Raw genomic sequence first — 22,376 nt, 5'->3', positions numbered from 1 at the left:
AACAAACAGAAGAAAATAATTCAGAATATGGAAAATGTCTAAACACAATAATGCAATAACAGTTATACATATTAAACCCACCCATGACTTTCCAGTTACTTTAACATTTCACTCAGCTATTGCAAAGTCCATAAAGGAAGTTTGAAAGACTTGGTTATGTATGACTCATAATAAGCAGACACAGGTGCTAAACCAGAATCTTTGGCTTAAAAATATAGCAATGAACTCTATAAATTTCTATTATTTTCTGTATTTGCCCTTTTTCTGATATTAGCATTTTCTAATATATTTTAGAGTATATTGATCATAAAAACACATAAAAAATATACATGTACATACAATCACAAAATTAATGTATTCTATGGGGAGTCGAAAAGATGTATGAGATCTTCCAGACCATTCTTCTCTACCAGATGACTCTTGAAGCATAGTACTTTAATGATATTTTACATGGGCAACTCCAAAGACCAGCTAACCTTGCCATAAGGAGTATTTTCTCTTGTGTTTCTACTTCAAATTATTCTGGAATAATTTTTTTGCCTCTTTATTTTCACTTTGCTCAAAGGGATTTTTGTTTCCTCTGAACATATTTCCTGTAGAAGTATCTTTCTCCTGGGAAAGAAAGAGGGATAAGAGGAACTTAGGTTTTGGCTGTGGTGGTTTTTTTGGGTTTTTTGTTTTTTTTCCTGTTCTTTTCAGTTTCCTCATATTTGGAAAATGAAAACATGGAAAAAGAGAAGAAAAAATTTTAAAAAAAGAGGTTTGTTTATTCCTCTAACAATAACAGCTTGTCCTCTTCACTGTAGCTCTAGTAAGTAAATAAAACTGCAAACAAAATTAATAAACCTCAAGCAGCTTCTGTCAAGACTATCTCTAATTGAATTTTTAGCTCAACTGTTGCAGCTGCATCAGCTTTCCTGAGTAGCTCAATGAATGAAAAGAGACTATAAAAATTAGGAAAACTGATCACTTAGATGAGTGGTTCTGCCCATGCCCGTTTGTAGTTTTCTGTCTATGGGAACATCAGTGTACCAAGGAGGAACAGTAACAAAGAATAATTTGGCAATTAATGTATATAACACATACCTTTTGTTATCACACTGAAAGAAGTATTCTAAATCATATAAATAAACCTGATAATGATCCAAACGATTGATTTTGCACTGTAGACCTGAAATGCATGTTTCCATACACTGCATGGGTGCTTATTTCAAGACTCTATCAGTCTCCATGCTGATAGAGTTCAAGCAAGGAGCTGGTACTAAACACAGGACTATGTCCTGTGAGGTCACTTGCAGAATATGCTTAAATGAAATCTGAGCAGTAGACTGAAGTTTGTAATTTATTCTAGTAGGCCTTGAGGTCAGGAAAGAGCTGTATTTTTTAAAAAAAATACATTTCTACCCTTTTTAAGGAAGGAAAATATGAACTTATTAGATTACTTATTTTAGAGTAAGAAACTAAGTAAATGACTTATAAGTCAACCAAACAACATTTTTTTTTTCCTACTGGTTATTTGTACCCGTTGTTTATTTCAGACCAAAATTGGAGGTGACTCCAGGCTCTTTCAAAGCTTTAGTCCTTTAATTTCAGGTATTAGCTATTTGTCATACCATCTGAATTTGAGTGGAAGTCTATTCTCAGGCTTTAAAAACTCTGGAGAATACTGAAAGCAGAAGCAGGAGAAACTGTCCACCTGCCTTAAAAATCTTATTCCCCATTACTCTCCATTCCTTGCCCTTGAAACACAGTCATAACAGTATTAATAAACAGACAAAAGACATGAAGAAGCTTAAATGTTTTAATCGCCTTAGAACAAGTTAAAAGCAAATAAGAGAACTGAAAGACATATATAAATGGAAAAAAAAGATTTGGGCTGCATAGGGCTGGGAACTATGAGTCAGAATGGTTGATTGATAGACAAAATTGTATCTACTTGAGTACTCATATATTTGGGTCATTTTCTTCTAAACTTATTTCTAAATGTCCTGAATAGAAGTCCATATACAAAGCATAATTTGTACTTCTTTTTTTTGATTGTTTTTTGCTATTTTTTTTACGAGGATAACTATAATCAGTTCTTGCCCTGAGTTGCAGCAGTTACCTAAGCTTAAACAGCACCTAGGTATTCTGCTTGTATTGTTGTACATTTAAATACATCTCTTTTAGGAGAGACATTCTTGGCAGGAATAAGCAAAAGGTATATGGAGAAAGGTTAATTTTATTAGTTACCCGAACTCAAGGAGACGTCTATAGTGAAATAGTTCCTAGACAAATATTTAATATATACCTGTAGTATTTGTGAAGGATATCTAAGAGTTATCAGGAATGGCTGGCTTAAATGCATCACAAAAAGGCACAAAAGGAGCAGAACATTATATGAGTTGCCATCTCTATCCTAACACACCAAATCTACCAGTCAGTTGCCAACTTTAGCTTGACTTGAGGGATTCTATACGGTCATCCACTATATGACAATTTTACAACTCTCACTTTAGCAGAGGACTGGAGGTTCTTTAAGTCTCAGCGTCCTTAGTTCCTTTCATTACTCAACGATAATATCATACATTGCCACTATTTCTAGAAATTATCATAAGGATTATAAAGAATGGATTCTTTCCTTCTCTATGATTTTCTTTCACTGCAATTTTTTCACTTGTCAAAAAAAAAAATCATTTTTAATTCAGTTAGGAGAAATATTAACTAAGTGTATAATAAATGGCCTAATAAATAAGTGACAGAAAAATAATTTCAATATTTAAATATACTGGTTACAATAGTAACCAGTTATTAACTTGCACTCTTTTGAAGATATAAATAGAAATATACACGTTTGGAAAAGAAGTATGTGCTCTCTGTTTGCTTGTTTGTTTTTAATTATTACTTTCATCCACATAACAATTTTTTGTTTTATTTATAGTTGAGCAAAAAAGGACATGTACCTACATCTATTCCCATATAGGCAAATTTATATAAAAGATAATATTAATAGGTCTGGATGCTTAGAAATACCGGACACTATTTCAGTATCACACAATAAGTACATCATAGATAATTTCCATAGCACATTTTGCTTGATGGCAATCACTAACTGTCAATTGACTCACTGTATGGCTTTATCTTCTGATGTCAACTTGTTTCAGTTGCAACTGTGAATAGGATATATCTTGACGATGGATCTCATGAAGGCAAAATGGCTGTTTCCTAGCGTCAGTGTGAGGTCAGCAATGAATATATGCATAGACTCCTGAAATGCATTTTAAAGGTATTGTACGAGCAGGAAGCCTCTGTTACATGAATCTTGTTATTGACGCTTGAATCAAGCAAAAACCACTGAAGAGTTTCCGCAGCACCCTCACAAAGGAGAATATTTCAGCATATATTTACAGAACTCGGCAATAGATATTTTATTTAGGATTTTAGCAGAGCATAACTAAGTTTCATTTTTGGACACTGACTAATGATTCTGAATTTTTAAAAATATATTGTGTCCTATATAATGCTTCAGTTTGCTTTGACCTCAACTGTCTTGCCACAGGGGGCAGTTTATAAATATTCTATGGCAGTCTGTAACAAAATAGATGTGAAAGCATCTGCATAATTTCTGAGACACTGGGCTACCTAGGATAATTTAGGACATTTATTAAAGAAAGGTTCTCCATTTATAGGTGTTTTATAATTCATTTTTCTTCTTCTGACAGAGGATTTCTTTTCTTTATTGAAAACCCAATATGTTCTATAATAAAGGTTCTGTTCAACACTGAAAAATAACACTATGGCAATGATAGGTCCCTAAGGTCAGCTCGGTTGGATAGATGTAGGTCATTGTTTCTCATGAAACCGAATAATTTCTAGAATTCTATTTGAGTTTAGTAGTTAAAAAAAAATTCTGCCATGTCTCAGTTTGCAATCTTTCCCCTTCACATGAACCAATCCTTTAAATGTATAAAAGATGTGAACAGTTTAAAGAAAAAAAAAATCCCAACTCTCTAATCTCACAGAAATTATATTATCTGCAAAAACTCCAGGCAAAACTTTTGGATGCATTTCCAAAGGACATTGAGTTGCTTTCATTGCTTCTGAGTGTAATTGAGGCCCTTCCTTCACTCAGGTACTTGTGAACCCAGTTTTACAGCATAACTTTAAAGCACCTTTAGACAATATTTTCACAGCTACCAGAATCAACATCACGATTTGTTTGCTTCTGCTTACCTGTGGCACCAATGGTTTTAATTTCTGCTTCACAGTCCTCAGAGATATGCAGCAGGGATGAGGGAAGGAAGTAAAAGCCATAAAGGGCGTTCATACAGACTTCTGACAGCTGTTGGAGCTATTGGAATTGTTATTAAAAGCTAATGAACACCTTAATCTCTTACAACCTGCTTTCATTTTGTTCTGTAAAACCCTCAAATCTTTTACAAGAGTGAGAGGTTTTTTCTTCTTACATAGATTTCTCATAAGGATATTCTTACATTTTAAAAGGGATTAAAAACAACAACAACAAAAAGACAGAGACTCTGGCTCAAAGGGACGTTGTATGTTAAGGCCCAGTAAGCTTGATGCAGCGTTGTTGCATTTCATTTTTTGTGCATTTCCTTTTCTTATAATAACACAAGTGAAAATTATATCAGTGGTGTTTAATAGTTCTTTTGTTTCCAAGATAAAGACTACAACAGGCCCTACTGTAATTAGATACCAGGTTTCTTTTTGAAAAACAGGAATAAAAAGCTACACAGCAATTATTAAACATTAGAAAGTAAACTGTTGATCTGCAACCTGCATAGCACATTCTGGCAGCAAACAACATCAGCAAATATTTTCACATTCCCATACACACAAAAGCAAAGTCATTAACTTAAAGTTAATGTTGCTTGAATTCAATTCCTATCAATGGCCTTGGCAAAAAGCAAGGAAAATCAAAGTGTTAAGCTAGTCTAACTCCAAGCTTTATGTTATTCTAGGCAACTGAGCACTGCAAACAGCAGTAAAAAGGGAAATACTAACTTGTTTTTCCCCTTACCTGTATCTCTTTACTTTTTAAGGGGGACCTTGGTAATATCTGAAGGTCTAGGTTAACATACTATTGATTTACTAAGCAAGGTACGGATAGCTTTTATAGATAGGTAAGCATCAACATTTTACTTCTAATTCAATAAACTGGAGGCAAAGTTAGAACAGGGTGAGAAATTTAACATTTAGCTTATTCTGTATAATGAATAAGAAAGATTCGTGAGACTAAGTGCGTAATTACATGCAACATTGAAATGGACAGTATAAAAATTAAGTCTTTTTTTAGTTGCAAATTTTCATTGATTGTTTCTGACCTCTTCTAAGATTAACATTTCCTCCAAAAATCCTTTCAAAGGCAAAATATGGATAACTACTCCTTGGGCATACGCACCAACATCATCCCACTAAGAAAACAAGAATGATGGCATGGGGAGTGCAGGAGCCATGCGCCCGGGGTGGGACCCACAAAGGGCTACACCACAGTGTTCTATGCCAGCAAAAAGACTGTCATCAAGCATAAAATGAGAGTGCCACCACCTCGTAGGCAGAGGTCACTGCGGTTAGGGAACCAAACTGCTTCAACACAGATGGGCACTCATAGAATACAACAATCCACCCTCTACTGTAAGGCTGCAATCAAATTCCATCTGCTTCCAGACTTTCAGAGCTTCTACCCCAACAGCGCAGGTTCTTGCGCTTGCATAGGAAGAACCATTTTCATGTCAAATGTGCAAGACATCTGCGAGAAGAAAAAAAGAGATTAACTTGTGCAAAGAACTTGTTTCAAAGAACTATTAATCATCAATTATTAGTGAAGTCTCTAATTTAAAAATAATAGCCCTGAAATCCAAAGAGATAAGCTCAGCAGATGCTGGGTATCTGAACATTTAATGAAACTAAAAGGTCGTAATTTTCATGGCCATGAACATATATTTTAAATTAATACAGGATACCCATTTTTTGTTATTTCTAATATGCTACTCTATTAATCTAGAGATATGTATCAAAGAATAAAGCTAGTCAATTGAAGATATACAAAGGGGCTTCTGAAAGAAATTATACTAGTAGATTTGCTCCACTATATGAACTCTTTGTACTGGAAAATCTTTTTAAAGATAGAGAGGAGATGACTGTATCTTAGCTGCAGTACCCAAGTTCCAGCAATATATAAAATTTAAAATTTTCTACAAGGAAATAAATTTAATCAAATTTTTAGCCTGATTCTTCTGAAAAATGACAAAAAGGAAAAAAATTATTTCTTTTACACAGACATTGATTCTCACGTATTGAAAATCAGTTATTTTAAGTAAATTTAAATTACTTTTTTTCCTATATAATCTTTCTCTTTAAAAAATTATCCAATACTTCTTAAATTAGTTTCACCCATTTAGTTTTCAACTGCATTTTCCATTGTGACAAACAGATTGTTTCCAAAGGCAACCCTTTGCTTTGCATAGGCCTTGTGTTAATATACTGCTTAGACTTCCAACCTAACATCATATCTTAGGACTTCAATAAATATAAAAAGATATGTACCTGCTGCAATATTCAGTGGGAGGGTCATTTCTTCAGATGATCTTTCTCCTCTAAATCAGAAGGTAAGCTCTTTCAAAAATTTGGGATGCTTAACTGCTGAAGCAAAAATTGTTGATCTAGGCAGTTCTTTCTACTCTACATAGATTTTTAAGGCCATTAATACTGGCTTTCCATGTTATACTTAAGAAAATAATCCAAAAGTTTTTTGAGAGAATATTGGAATGATCTCAGAAAAGAATAAAGACATGACAGAACAAAATGTGATCTGGATAAATGTGTTTTTAACACTGTGATTTTTAATTCTATGAGTGTAAACAATTAGAATTCTTCATTTTCTGCTCTTGCTCCTATATGAGAAGGTAGGCATAAATGAGATTGCATTTTATTGTTTATGAGCCTGTCTCCATTTTGTTTAACATGATATTCTGGCATCCCTTTTTGCCAATGAAGTTTTTTTTGTGAAGGTACTGTAAGTATTTATTTAATGTAGCCTTTTACACATTTTGACATCCTGTATGTGCCCCCTTTTGGTTACAAAAGTGTTTACTAGTGGTTCTTTCATGTTGAATTTTTGGCATACTTGTATGTATACGTGTGACTCATGTGAGTAAGTTTGGAGGTTAAAATGATACTCTTTCCAACAGAAAAAAGGCTCTTGTGAAGCTGAAGGCTGCCAAGTAACTGAACTGGCATTTGTAGCCCAGCTAACCGTCATATCTTGTGAGCAGGAATAATGCCATCTAAACAGATGGTTATAATGCATATTGATGGACAATGATTATGCATGTACAACAACTGGGGATGTTGAAGATTTCACTCTCTCCAGCCAGGAGGATCAATTCATCCCATGTTTTCATGGACAAGATTAAGAGGATAAGGTTTCCCTTATGCTTCACCTCACAGCTACTCTAGATTAATCTTTTTGCCACTATGCCCTTTTTCACAGCAGTATGGCAAGACAATGTGATCCACTGGCATTCCAGTTAAGCACACTAGGTAGTAATAAAGCATGTCTACTATATTCATCAAAAAATATTGGCCTTCCCAGGAGTTCTAATTTGTATTACAGAAGTAAGAATGATTCTGAAAGGCAAACAAGATACTGGCTTATTTTAGACTTCCACAAGATGCTCATAAATTCAGCAACAACACAGCCTGTTCACGGAGAACATTCTGGTTTAATTTAATTTCAATACAGTGGAATGTCACAAGTGAGAACTACAGAAGAAAGTGGCAATAATATAATCAGTCATGCATTAAAAAAGACCACACTGTAAAGATCAGCTCATCTGATTTTGCTGACAAGTCTTGGCGATGCACATGTTTACATGCTTGTACTAATATTAACTTTTGTCTCAGAAGTGAGACCAAAGATATGTTATTCAGAAAGATTTGAAAATTAAATGAAAGCTACTGAAGACAGGGACATCTGAAAGGCAGGTAGAACAGAGGGTCCAGGAACACGTGGAACAGCTTTTGAGCTTCATAGACCAATATAATTTTTTGTAGTACACAGGAAATTACTTCCTTTGGCAGCTCTTTAGAGGCGCAAGTATGAATGGTGTTATCGATATTTGAAGAGAAGGGAAGAAATAGAAAAGGAAAACAGAATGTGACCAAGGAAGCTATCATACTTTGTGTCATGCTTGCATTCCAGAGATTGCAAGAATATTAAAGATGAGCCATAAAGAATGAGGAAAAACAGTGCTATAACTTAAAAAAAAACCAAACCAAACAAAAAAAAATCAAAACACAATCAAAATGGTAGGCAAAAATAGAGTGCAATTAACATCATTGCCTCTAGACTTGATGAGAATGCGATTAATATTACTGACAAAAGCGTCTAAAGGATCAAAACTAAAGTGCCTAGATCTGCAATTTATCGGGGTAAAAAAAGAAGTAAATTTATAGAAGGATGCAATAGGCTTTGCTTACTGTCTGTCTGCCTGCAGTGAGGAAAGGAAAAGACAAGACAATATCCTGACTGTTTTGGGTTTTAAAGACAAGAAGAATGATTAAACATCACAGCAAAGAACAAAGGTAGTCAATAAGGTTTCAGGAAGAAAATTAGATCTGTTTTCACCATGTTGGCTTTCTGGGGCTGTGAGCGAGATACTGAAGACCAATAAAATATGAGATTGGACATGAAGAATATGAAAGATTGATAAATTTAAGATTAATTTGGTTAGAAGTGGAGTTTAAATCCATATAAGCAAGTGGGCTCATTCAGGGAGGACTTGCAGAATGAAAGAAGACAGTAAATAATTTATATAAAGATAAAAAAGAGAACTAGAGAAAGACAGAATAATAAAATTCCAGAGAGTACAGGATATGAGTGAGGAAAAAGCAGTGATTTTATCAAAAATAGAGAAAATTACAATTGATTATAGTCTTAGAAGCCTGCATGGAAAGAAGCCTTTGAGACACTGACAAGATAAGTTTTGATGACATAAACAAAGAGATAAGTTTGTCTTGATCATTAAAGAGTGACTACTTTATAATTAGTCAGTAATATCAGTAATCTCAGAAGACACTTTTCCTCAACTTTTTTGGCTAGATGAACAGTAGCTGTAAAAATGTAACTTGATATATTTTGAAACTATATAGCATGGGGCTAAGTGATGTTTTAATTGTTCTGAAAAACAGAAAACAATATTACCCAAAAGCAATTGACAACATATCAATGAACTAAGGAAACAAAAATAAAATAAAATAAGGGAAAAAAAAGAAAATTTAAGCAATTGAAACAAGAGAGACATTTGTAGCAAGGGATGAGTGGACTTCCTTCCATCTGCCTATGGTGCAATTAAACTTATCCTAAGGCAGAGGTATAAAGCATGTAGGACACATACAGAGGTTTTTTGTTGTTTTTGTTTGGTTGGTTTTCACTTTTTTTTTTAATAAAGAAAGAAAATGCTAGAAGAGATTTAATTTTATTCATATTGAACTTTCCAGAAAATTTCCCATCATCACACTGATATTGGGTATCTCCATGGATAACTTTTTTATTATCGTCATCACTGTTATACTTACTTTTATGCAGGCTAGTTTTGATTTGATGATCATAAGACATAAGAGAAAAAAATGGAAAATGGAAGTCACGTATGAGAAGACTTCCCAAGAAATATTAAGGGAAACATATAGCAAAGCCTCATTTGCACATGAACTTTTAACCAAAAACATGGGCAATTCAGGTTCTCTACAAGATTTGAAATTGCAGAATGTAATTCCTGCCAGCATTTCCCCTTCCTCAAATTAAAAACCAAATACCCTTATTGTTTTTTTTCTTTAGAATGAAAACCTGTAGTTTTTCTACTACTGTATAATCAAGCATGGAAGTAACCAATTGATTGAAATTTTCACATCTTTTCACATAATTCCTTCTATAATACTGCCTTGGAATCTTTCATATCTTCAAAAACCTAGTAAATTCAACAATGGTAAGATTTAGCCTTTGAAATTTAAACACTGAATTTATCAAAGTATTCGGAATTGAGAGCTCTTAAAATAAGGGAACAAATCCTAAGCAATTATGAAAAATGACATACTTCATATTTAATATATGGGGAAAAAAGTTCCGTCTTTCATCTCTGCCTCTGCCTTATGTAAGTAGGTTGGTCTGAGACACCAGCTCCATTAAAGCACTCTTCCAAGGCCATAGTCATAAAACCATGACAGTGGAATATATGCCCTCTTTCATATTCATGCTAGATTACTTTCCTTCCACATCCTCATTCCACTTCCACAATTGATAGTCTAATTTCTTTGACATGGTATGGTATTACCAGGGGTGTAGGGCCGTGGTATATGGAGCAGAACTTTTCCTTTATTTTTGCTTCTAGACTTTACATTGTTTAGGTTTATTTTAAACTGCACAGAATAGGTCTGCATGAAAAGATGTAGTAGATATCAGTCCTATGTAGACTCAAAATAATATGAAGAGGAGGAGTTATGGCTTGTAAGTTTACAAATAACAGCAAAGCAAAGTGAAGAACACCTTGGCTTTCTCACATGCACATCATATTTTAAGACAGACAACCTAGATTATTCTGAGAAAGTGAAGTCCCACAGAACACAGTCAGATCAGAGTTCTCTGTTTTAAATCCAAATAAAACTCCCAAATAATATTCTTAAACCCTTGCCTCATTGCATCAATTTCTTTACTTATGGGAGGAGAGGAAGAAGAATTGGTTGAAGGGTGCTTTCTTTATGTTTATGTTTGTAGTCACTTCGAATTCGCTACCAGGTCTAAAATGACTTAGGTTCAGGAAGGCGTCTCTGACTGATGCCACTGTAGTTCCAGAACATTTTGATTCTCCTGTAGCCATAACACAATAATATTTTCCTGACCACATCTGCTGCACTGGCGGGTAGGCAGGGAGTGAGGTGAGAGACAGTGCAGGCTCTTTCTCGATCTCAGTGAGAAAGGCCTGAAAACAAATGGCTTAATAAAATAGCTGGTTTAATAAGACAGAGTAAGAAGAATATAGACAGTAAATCTTTTGTCTTCAGATGCTGGGGACTTCGCACTCATGCAGAATCAGATGGAGGCCACGTGGACTTTTCACCAATATGTGAGAGATGTAAGGACAGTTTTACATTAGAAGCTAAAACAACCCTACAGGTCAAAATGTCTCTGGTAGAAGGAGAGGCCTTGTGAATCATTTACATGGGTTCTCCTGAGCATAAGGTATATAACAAAAGTAAGCTGTTTGTGTCAGGATAGAGAGCTCCATGTGAGAGACGCTCTGTAGCTAAAGACAAAAACTTAGGTACATTCATATTCAAATAAATGTCTCAGGCAAGGAGAAACTGTATAGTTCTAATGGATTTTCCTCATTTATAAGACTCGTAAGAACTGTTTGTTTGATTGTTTGTTTGTTTGTTTGTTTTTTCCTCCGCAGATGCAGTCAGTGTGTATGCTGAAATTTTTGGTGATGCAAATGGAAACAGCTAAGGTGAACCTGACATGACAAAATCCTTGAAAGTGGAAAAAAAAAGAGACAATAACAGAAGATGACAATATGTTTTGATAAAAATTCAGGGTGAAGTGAAAATTTTATGAATAAAGTCATTAAAGAAGGGTGACAGTCATTGACAGTTAACAAGGCTCATATGCAGAGTCTGTAATAATGGAGTTGTTTTGAAACTTTTTCTTGCAGAAAATATATTTTTTTATATTCAATATAGGAAATATCTGAATACATTTCCTATATTCAATATTTCAGGAAATGTTTCAGCAAAAAAAAATTGTTTCAGAAAAGTCTACTATAGCATCTTATTGAAGTTACGGTGCACCTTTCTCATTGTCTCATTCTCTTGTCTTATGGTATAGCAAAACTACACTTCCAGCTTGTTTCAACTACAGAACAAGGATGTTCACGTCTGTGAAATTTGGGAAAATTAGAAAGGAAAATACCCCAATAACTGTGCACAGTCTGAATGGGTTTTTTTTGTCAAGAAATAAGAGGAGCTGTGTAGTGTGATCCTGAGTGACAGAAAGAAGGTGAGGTTTTAAGCAGTGCAATGAGGGAGGATGAGAATTGGCTATATAGGTTGAGGTTTTTTTATTTCCTTTCTTGCTTTGAGGAAACATAAGAATTTTAATTTAATTTCAGTTAAACTGAAGTCATCAATGTCTAAAAAGCAACATCAGAGAGAGAGGATAAGATACAAGAAGGAGCAGAAGAAGAGGAGGCAGTACTAGAACCCTTAATTCTTAAAAAGAAAATATTGTCTTTCCTCAGAGGAAACAAGAACAGTAAGCTTTTCCTCATTTCAGGTATTAGTTATTAAAATTCAGCAGAATTCTTGCATCCGAAGATGCTTAGGTTTTGAGCTTGCATTTATCTCCTTGCAATCTGGGCCATCTTTTCTTTTGACATATTTACGCATTTTTCATGACAAGTAAATAATGTTTGTATTTATTTAGCACTGAAGCAATTACATGATATAGGCTGATAAATACTAAAAGAATATTTATCAAAACAGGAATGAAAGTTAGTAGGTTTGGTTTTGTGTCAGCACAAATTATTTATTCTGTTTACAATAAGTATTTTTGTCCCAGTCACCTGGGAAATCAGACCCAGTCACACATCAGTAGTCTGAATAGCAGTTCTAAGGAGGAAAAAATTCTCTCTCATTAATATTCACCAAACAGAAAATAGACCATTTTGAACAATAGTAACATCTGGTTTTTTGGAAAATTTAAATATGTTTAGATACTACTTTGTCCTTTAGAAAACAAGTTGAATAGTTCTAGTTTACATCTTAAGGAAGGCAGGTCTTGCTTCTCTTACAAATTGGACTAAACATCTTTGCTCATATAAAGATAACAGAAGATAAGACACAGAAATGGATTTAACACTTATTTTTCATAAAGTGTGAATCAGCAGGTATCAGCTGTAATTCTGATTGGTCTTGGTGTGACGTTGTGCACCCCCCGCCCCAACCCCAACCTGATCTTTATCTCCTGTAACCCTGCCCAATCAACAGCCACCCATGGTGGTCGTAACGGGTGCATCTAGTCATGGTAGCTCTCTCCAGCTCAACGTGGTTTCAGGGAGACAGACAACAACACAACAGCCAAGGGCTAAATTGAGCAATGTGCCCACCTAACCACAATACTGGTACTGTGGTTGATATGCAAATATGACTATAAGTCAAAGTCAATTATCTTAGCCCATAAACAGCAAATAGCCCAAGAGCCCTTTGAGCTCTCCTGCACGGCAGAAGGCTGCATGCCAGGATCTCCCCTTGAGTATGGAGACGTCTCAAGGTTAATTCTCGAAATTCATAGATTCCTTGCCATAACAGATCCTCGGTAAGTGACTAATAGCATCCCAAACTTTGAAATCTTAGCTAAGTGACATAAAGGATTGATTGTTCATATCTAATCTGTTAGTCATAAACCATTGACCAAGTCTGGGGCTAGGACTGGATGCAGGTGCACCTAGACTCCTCTCCGAGAAGGAGTTTAAAAAGCAAGGGGGTCCTTTCTGAACCTCAACTCAACGGGAGGGTCCCCCTGACAGTTCTGTCTGACCTTGGCCTCTAAGCATTAAATAATCAAGTATGACTTCCCATCAAATCTTGTTAAAACACTGTCACATTTATTATTAAACTTTGTTAAATCTCTGCTTTATATCAATAAATGTATCGCTGCTTATCTCTGAGTGAGGTACATCAATCCATCTGTGACACTTGGAAAAATGCTGTGGATTTCTGTAATAACCATTCTTTTAGTTAGGTTTTGAAGTTTTCATATCAACTGATATGATGACATAGCTGATTTTTACCAGAGTAACTACCAGATTTAGGTACATTAGGAGTAGTGACAAAGTACATGATGCAAGTAAATCAGTCATGAATCCTTAATACCCAAATCCACCATGACATTCCATTAAGACATAAGGAGTCTTATTACAACAGTCATTACAAGAGTCTTACTTGCTATAAAAATTTGATTTGCCAAATAAGTGCAATAACTGCTATGTAGTAAGCGGATAACATTAAAATATTTTTCTAACCTTTATTTTAGGGTGAAAAAGCCTACCAAATAAAACAATTCTTTCTTTGGTTTTCACAAATCTGAGAGGAAAGACATAAATTTTGCTGCATGGGAGGAGAAAAGAAGCTGATGTCTACTGTGCTTTTAGGTTTTTACTCCATTAATTTGCTGTTTCGGTAGTGTGGTAGCATTTAGAAATCTTTTTCTTTTTAATTGAAATGCAAAGTACTATCTTATGTACTCTTAATAGGATTAAAGTGTTCATCATTCCCTCCTGCCTAGCTGGGTAATTGTACAGATGTATGTTAATTAGCTGTGTGTCAGTGTTTGTGTCTTCCACAGGTTCTGCTTTGTTTACTTGTCTGGGTGTTCTGTGTTTTGAGGTTTGAGGCGGGAACTGGTTCACATGAAGTACTCGGTTTTTACTGTAAGCCTTAGAAGTAAAATAAGGTTTAAAAGTACATTACTTCAAGTTTCGATCATTTTCCTCAAATCAATAATTCTATGCAAGTAAACAAGGCTGTCCTGGTTTGAGAGACATAGGACTAATTTCTCTTCTAATGCTTCGGAAAAATGCACTTTCAGAAGACTGTAATGTCTGAATACTTACTTTATAGCCAGCTATGGTATATGGATTTCAAGGTCTCAGTGTTTTCAAGCCTTGCCAGGTGGAGGGGTAGGAGGAGTGAGACCCGGGCACCTGACCCAAGCTGGCCAACAGGATTATTTCTTACCATGAATGTCACATTCAATATAAATCAGAAAGTTTGCTGTGAAGTTCTCTCTCTCTCTCTCTCTCTTTTGATGGCGTCAGTCCAGAGAACTTCTTGCCCCAGTGCCAGACCCCTGAGGTCTTCCCTTCCTCCCGAAGGTGTTGCGCTCACCAGTGTCCAACATTTGCTGTCCACTGCTGGAAGTGCACAGCTTCCTATGGATAGAATTTGTATATTCCTTGTATATTTTATAATTCTTGTATAATTGTTATATAATCCTTGTATGTTTTATATTGGTATCAGGATCAATACTGGTTCTTTAGTATTATTAATGTTAATTATTTAGTCTTATCCTATTAAATCTATTTATATTTCAACCCTCGTGTTTCCTTGTTTTTACCTGATTCCCCTTCTCAGGTGGGGAGGGGTCATCAGGTAATAAAATAATTGTCTAAATGACAATAAATTGTTGTGGGTATCTGAAACCATAGCAAAGGCTTATGCAATGCAAAGGTATGGTTTTACATATGCAAATAGAGAGACAGATGACCATATATTATTTGCGGTTTCTTTGTTGTAGCTGTGATGTTGTAAGAACTATCAGTTAGTCTGATCATTTTTAGGGCTTTTTCTTTATATATACTGACCTTAATGACTTAAGTTTGATCAAAGGCAACTAAGGAGATGAATATAAGAATGGCCATAACCTCACAAATGTATCCTTTCTTTAAAGGTAGCTGTAAACAGGTATAAAGGGAAGACTAAGAAGAGACTGAGCATATGCCATACTTTCCCTTAGTATCTCTAGGGTCCATATAGTATCAGCTTAAAGGAGGTCCTGAGCTAGGCGTGTTTCAGTTAGCATTGAAATTTAAATTTCAGTGACAACTCAGAATCGGGTTTCAGGATCAAACCAAACCCCAAATACCTATTTACACACACTTTGCCGTTTTTTCTAAAATTGCTGGTTTGGATGCCTTATTTTCTACGTACTTAATATATGACCATTTAAAATGGGGGCTGATGATATGAAGTGCTAAACAACACGGCCACATTTCTGAAAACAATCTGGTAAGTCTCTATAAATAAAAATAAGCATATTCTTACTTATCTTTATTTGGGAATAGGTCCCAGATGGAATGCTCAGATTTCATCTCTTGGGGGAATTCATTAATTACTCACCAAACCAAGACAATTTGTACTGAGAATCTGAAGGTAAATTTCTGCTAGTTTATGTATTTGTTGTGCTTGGTAATACTGGAGGATCTGGTGAGAAAGAAAGAAATTAAGCACTGGAAGTTTTTCTGTATCAGCTTTAGAAATCTGTACTTCAGAAATCATCCCGCCAGAGACTGGAATCAGTGGGGATCAAATACTCCTTTAGTCCCATCCTTCCCATTTGGCAGAAGGATTCTGTGGTGTAGAAACACACAAGGTGCGCAATGTAGATTCAGTTTCACCACTATAAGCCAGGATGTAAATGAGAGGGCTGAAGAGCTGATGATGGCGTAGCAGCGGCAGCTCAGAGCTCAGCCCAGGAAGCCAGTTTGCCCTGGTTGCTTTTGCGGCCTACAACAAACCTGTGTTGTATATAGCTATCTCTACACAAGCTGGTCTAAAGCTCATACACGTGTATCTACTGCAGCTACAGTGCATGGGAAGCAGTTTTTACTCTTAAATGTGACAATTACCAGGGAAAGACCAGCTTGCTGTGGTCTCTTTATCTGCATGTGCTGCCTGGAGATGGAAAATTGCACATACATATATTCATATAGCTTAAGATATTCAGTAATGCTTTATTCAGAAAGACATGAATACCAAAGTAAATGTATTCCAATGGTTAAAGAAGGAATTGATTTGAGACAGGATTAACAGAGTTTCCCTTTCACTCTCTACGTGAATGTCTGAATTGACTTTTGAAGAAATGGTTCTTACTCCGTGTCCTGAACAAGAAAAGATGACCTTTGGAAAAGACAGGCACTGTATACCACAGCATTACATGATAAATGGTATGATGTATGGGCCCTGGCCATTAAGGCCTGTTAGTGCCCTCAGGGCCCTGACAGTATGATGTATAAGTGAATTTCCCATGTGCTTACTTTACTGTGCCGGCTTAGCGCTAAAAGAGCGGTGGAGGGTTTAAAAATAGTATTTTCAATTACTCACCCATTCCTTACAGATACAGTCCTAATCCTGTTTAATTTGTGTAGTTTACTAACTATATCTCTGAGCTGTTCTAATACAAAAATCAAATTTCTTACATGTACTGTTACAAACACGCAGGTCTCAGCAGGATCAAAGCCCATGGCTAATTCCTGAAATAGAGCTACACTTCAAGAAGATTTCTTATTTTGGTTTATTTCTTTGTATTACTATTATTTGTATTGTTATTATTTATTTGTATTGTTAAATTCTTTATTTGTATTACTTTGTCATTTTAAAAGTTTGTATTGGATTCCTATCTCTCTCTAACATTCTAGTTTTCTGAATTACTAGTGCCTTTTCAGTTTTTCCCTCTCTTACCCGTCTGTGGTGTTTCTAGCTACATTGACATCAGTTTTATTTAAGATAAATGGAGGAAGGTTTATCCTCCCTTTGGGAAGGAAGTCTCAGTCTCTATTTTAAAAATTAGACAGTGGCTAAAGAAAGTAAAATTGGAAAAGTACAACATTTCATTTAGCTTAATGTTATCTATTTATAAAAATCAACTTTTTCTGTCTAAATAAGATACCGAAGACAATGAAAGCGGAAAAGATTAAAAAAAACCCAAAAAACCCAAAAACCAACAAAGCAAAAATGTTGTCACTGAAACACTAATGCCTGAATTCGCCAGTGACCACTTTTGAATATATTGTCATGCACACGCTGATTCCATTGTATGTATATAATAATAACAAGTTTAATTCACACACATATTCTTCTGCAAAAATGTGTCCATTCATACCAGAAATTATAAGAATCAATGCCAAAGTTTCGTATTTCTGTCTTCAGTATTGTGATTCACGTGAAGGATCACTTTATTTTCCTCTATTTCATCAAATTGTCAATCAGATCTAAAGTGAATTCTGCATGTATAAATTAGATTATGTTCAAACTTTTTCAATACTTTTTCAGTGCTTTATATCACAATAAAATCTGACAACCTAGTTTGTGGCAATAAATGGTAAAGGAAATTCTTCTGATTCTATTTGAGAGAAAAATTACTGAAACAAGAGACGAGCAGAGATAGCCACAAGAACTGTATTGCCTTCTCACCGAAAAACAGTACAGAAACAAGTTTGAAATGCACTGTGTTTTTCACACTACTGGAATTTTTTGCAACAGATTAGAATACAAACATATAACTCTGCAACATGCAGCCCTGTAATAAGGGTAAAATAACAAAGAAAAATGGAATAGGTCTAAAACCATGAGACCCTGACGAGAGGAAAAGGAGAAGAAGGGAGAAAGGAAGGAAAGGTAGATCTAACAGAAATGTGCTATTTTTTCAAGGTGAAGAGTGTAGTTTTCAAACTATACAGGTTTGACTTCTCATTTTTCCATTTGATGAAAACTATTGCGTGTGTTTGCTTGTTTTCTTAAGGTCTGCTATAGAAGCTCCAGCCCATTAATTCTGGTCAGCCAGAGGTAGATGTAAAGACCAGATCCTCCAATGATAATAATGAACATACCTCAACGAATGTAAATCATTAATTATTGGGTTTTTTCCCTACCGAAACAACTGAGAATGATCTCCTAATTACTTCTCAAACCTTACACCATGCATTTTCTAAGCTTTATTTAGTGTTAGATACAACTTTTGAAGCTTCAGTCAGAGATAAAATGTGTACAATAATGAATCCCAGAGCTAATTCTTTAGTTAAACAATCAACTCAGAAGTGAAAATTATAGAAGTTTAGTCCCACTCCACCTCAGGCGTTATTTGGCTTCATAACTTACCGAAGCTTTTTGGTTAAAAAAGTCAAGCTCCCACTGAAGCAATCTATCATCAAATAGAACTTCATGTAGAAAAAGTGATGAATACAGAAAACACTACAATTGACATGTTAATCTGAATGTTCTAAGGACTAAAATTATTTTTATAAACTGAACTGCTCTTCAAGACAGGAAAATAAATATAGTATATATTTCTATACATTTCTAATATATAGATATATATTTCCAAGGGAAGTAAGAAGGCCTCAGGGACTCACTTTTGCTGAAAAGTTTGGTGTGTGGTCTTATGCTACATGGGATAATTTCAGCTTTACAACAAAAGGACACGGGCAGAGAATTTTTAAAAATTATGCTTCTGGAATGCAAAAGCTGACTGTACATTTTTTTGAATCAAGTCTCAGTATTTTATTTCTTTTTTTCCCTCAAGCATTTTTCAATGAAGTGATATGCTTTCATAACAGAGAGTCGATACAGAAGTAACAGTTGTCATTATTTATTAACTCAGTACTGAGGAATTTCTGTTCTTTGTCTGCATGATACCTCAAACAACAAAAGAAATCCGTTTAGCGCACATTGTAGAATTTTTTTTTAGACTGTATGAATATCCTGCAGACCAAGTGTAAGGGGCATAGTGCAACAATTCTGAATGCCTCGGAAAGGGGCATGGATTGGTCACTTAAATTAACAGAGAACACTAAGAAAATACAGGGATGTGGTGGGGGTGGTGAAAGTAAGCCGAAAGGTGAGACAGTGCAACTAATATTTTGAATTGACTGAACATTCCTCCTCCGCAGTCTACCTGGTGATTCTTATATGCCCCATGAGAATTATCAGTCCTCACCAGCTGAGCACCTAGGAGAGTAACATCCCACAGCTGTGCCAAATTTTCAGTGCTTCAGAGGATGGTGAGTGCTTTACCACCATCCTTCCTCCTGAAGTTATATTATATACCAAGGAGGAACAAAAAAAATTCCTGAAACATAGAATTGGTGTAATATAGGTATAATGCAAACAAGCATGATTAACAAACATAGATACAAACAAAGATAAAAGGTTTTTCATTAATTGCAGGTTCACAGTCACATGGATCATGGTACAGGGAAATTCAGTAAATAATTTCTGCATTAAAATTATCCTCTTGTTTATATTCAAGTGTATTTTACTGGTGTTGGAGAGAATCTGATTACCACATGGAACGACATTCACCTACAGTTTCTACAGCCACAAAGAACAACTTAGTGCAATGTCATTTTTTCTCTAAATGACCATTAATTCAGAAAATCTTATTAATTTTTTCTGCTTAGAAATAGTATGTTAAGCAAAAATAGAAAGCAAGAGTCTAAGAAATTCTTGAAGGAATATACATTTTTGATCATACATGTTTTTTACAATGCATATGCTTTGCAAAATAAGAGCGCCTAGCAAATTATACACTCAATAATAACTGTCAAAAGGCCCTAGTTCGTATTTTAAGACTAAGGGGATGTACTAATGTTAAATATGTTTTTGGTTCTGAGCAAATCATTCTTCTGTTCTGACAGAGTAATACTATTAGAGTAATATACCCCTGATGCCTAAGCTGCATCTAACTGAACACTGCTTATTACTGTCAAGCAAAGCAGAAGTCAAATATATGTAATTTGTTTCAGCTCTGTCATCTAACACAGTATGGAATACAAAGTTAGTGTCTAATGTGGAAAATGTAAATCAGACTATAAATAACTTTTAAAAAAGCAAGCATAATAAAAGTAATCTATGTATTGAACAAGTACAGAACTTGCATTAATATCACAGTGCTGTTAAGCAAATAAAAGAGTATCTAATTACATGGAAATATGCCATTTGCAGATAACTTTCTTCGGCTTTTTTATGTGAAGTTTGTAAAAGGACATACACAGCTGGCATAGCCACTTTATATGTCAAAACCTTGCCATAATCTGTTTGTATGTTGGTGCAGTCATCAAAATCAATAAAATACAAATCACATTTCCATTTATTTTCTTTGAGGTAAGAAACACAGGTATATAAACTATTCCTGAAGAGGAAACCTGGCTCACATAGTTACTGGTTTGCCACCTGTGGTTAGGGGCTTTTCACAGAATCACAGAATGGTTGAGGATGGAAGGGACCTGTGGTCCTCCTGGACCTGGAGGTCTTCGGGTCCAAGCCCCCTGTTTAAGCAGGACCACCAACATCCAGTTGCACATAACCATGTCTAGACGGCTTTTGAATACCCCTAAGAAGGGAGATTCCACAACCTCCCTGGGCAATCTGTCCCAATGCCTAGTCACCCTCAAGTGAAAATACTGTTTCTTGATGTTCAGGTAGAAACTCCCACGCTTCACTTTGTGCTCATTGTCTCTTACCATTTAACATTACTGAGAAGAGCCTCGCTGTGTCCTCTTTGCACCCTCCCTTGAGGTGTTCATATACATTGACAGGATCCCCCCTGAGCCTCCTCTTCTCCAGGCTGAACAGTCCCAGCTCTCTCAGCCTTTCCTCACAGGAGATGAGCTCCAGTCACTTGATCGTCTCAGTGGCCCTTGGTTGGAGTATAGCGAGTATGTCCATGTCTGTCTTTTACCAGGGAGCCCAGAACTGGACACAGCACTCCATGTGTGGCCTCATCAGTGCTGAGTAGATCACCTCCCTCCATCTGCTGGCAACACTCCTCCTAATGCAGCCCAGGAGACCAATTGCCTTCTTTGCCACAAAGGCACATTTCTGGCATGAGCAGGAGGTCAAACTGGTGTCCACCAGGATCCCCAAGTCCTTTTCTGCCAGGCTGCTTTCTAGATGGGTGACGCTCAGCGTATACTAGTGCAAGAACCTCTTAACTTCTGGCAGTGGAAGCTAACGTGGCCAGAGCCTGCAGATCTGAAACTATCAGAATCAAAAACACAGCAGTTGTAGTGACAGAAAAGTCAACACCTTCTTCCAACACCTGAGGACTGAAGGACAAGACTGGGAATCCCCAGAGGTGGAGAAGAACCCTGGGCGATGAGAAGCCCCATCTGCAGCACCAGGCATGAGCTCCTCAATGCTTACTCTGAGATAAAAGGGCCTACCAGGGATTTAGGTAATCTGTAATGTCTGCTTTAGAAACCTGGAGAGTGTGGGGTTGCCATACAGGTTCTCAGATGTCTGGGTGGGAAGCCAGACTTTGGTCCCAAGGTACACAGATTGCAAGCTAGCCTCAGTAATAAGGTCCCAAGGTACATCCAGTTTCAGACTGCAGTTGCTATGGAATCCCTGCCAAGCAATGAAAATTCACCTGCAATTTGGGAAAAATGAGGTGTTTCTATGAACGATTTCAGCTTTTAATTGTTTTGTCACAGCATTCTTGATCAGCTCCAGTTATTCTTGTAAAATTTGCTCATCCGCTTTTGACATTTAAACAATTTTGAAATTGAGCTTTAAACACTAGCTTCTGGATATTCACAGACTATACATTTAAGAAGCTTAATAGGTATTCCTTTATGACATTACCCACCACAATTATTGTATTGCACTTTGTAATTATATCGTATAAATGTGATTGCACGTATTTACACTAATTACACAATTACAGATAATTTCATGAATTATGGAAACACACAAAGAGTGACTAAGCTTTACTGAAAGAAAAGAAATAAGTAAATCTGCAAAATACAAATAGCCTTAAGAAAGCA

Source organism: Chroicocephalus ridibundus, chromosome 1 (genome assembly GCF_963924245.1).
Source record: "Chroicocephalus ridibundus chromosome 1, bChrRid1.1, whole genome shotgun sequence".
Lineage (NCBI taxonomy): Eukaryota > Metazoa > Chordata > Aves > Charadriiformes > Laridae > Chroicocephalus > Chroicocephalus ridibundus.
This window is presented reverse-complemented; position numbering follows the sequence as displayed.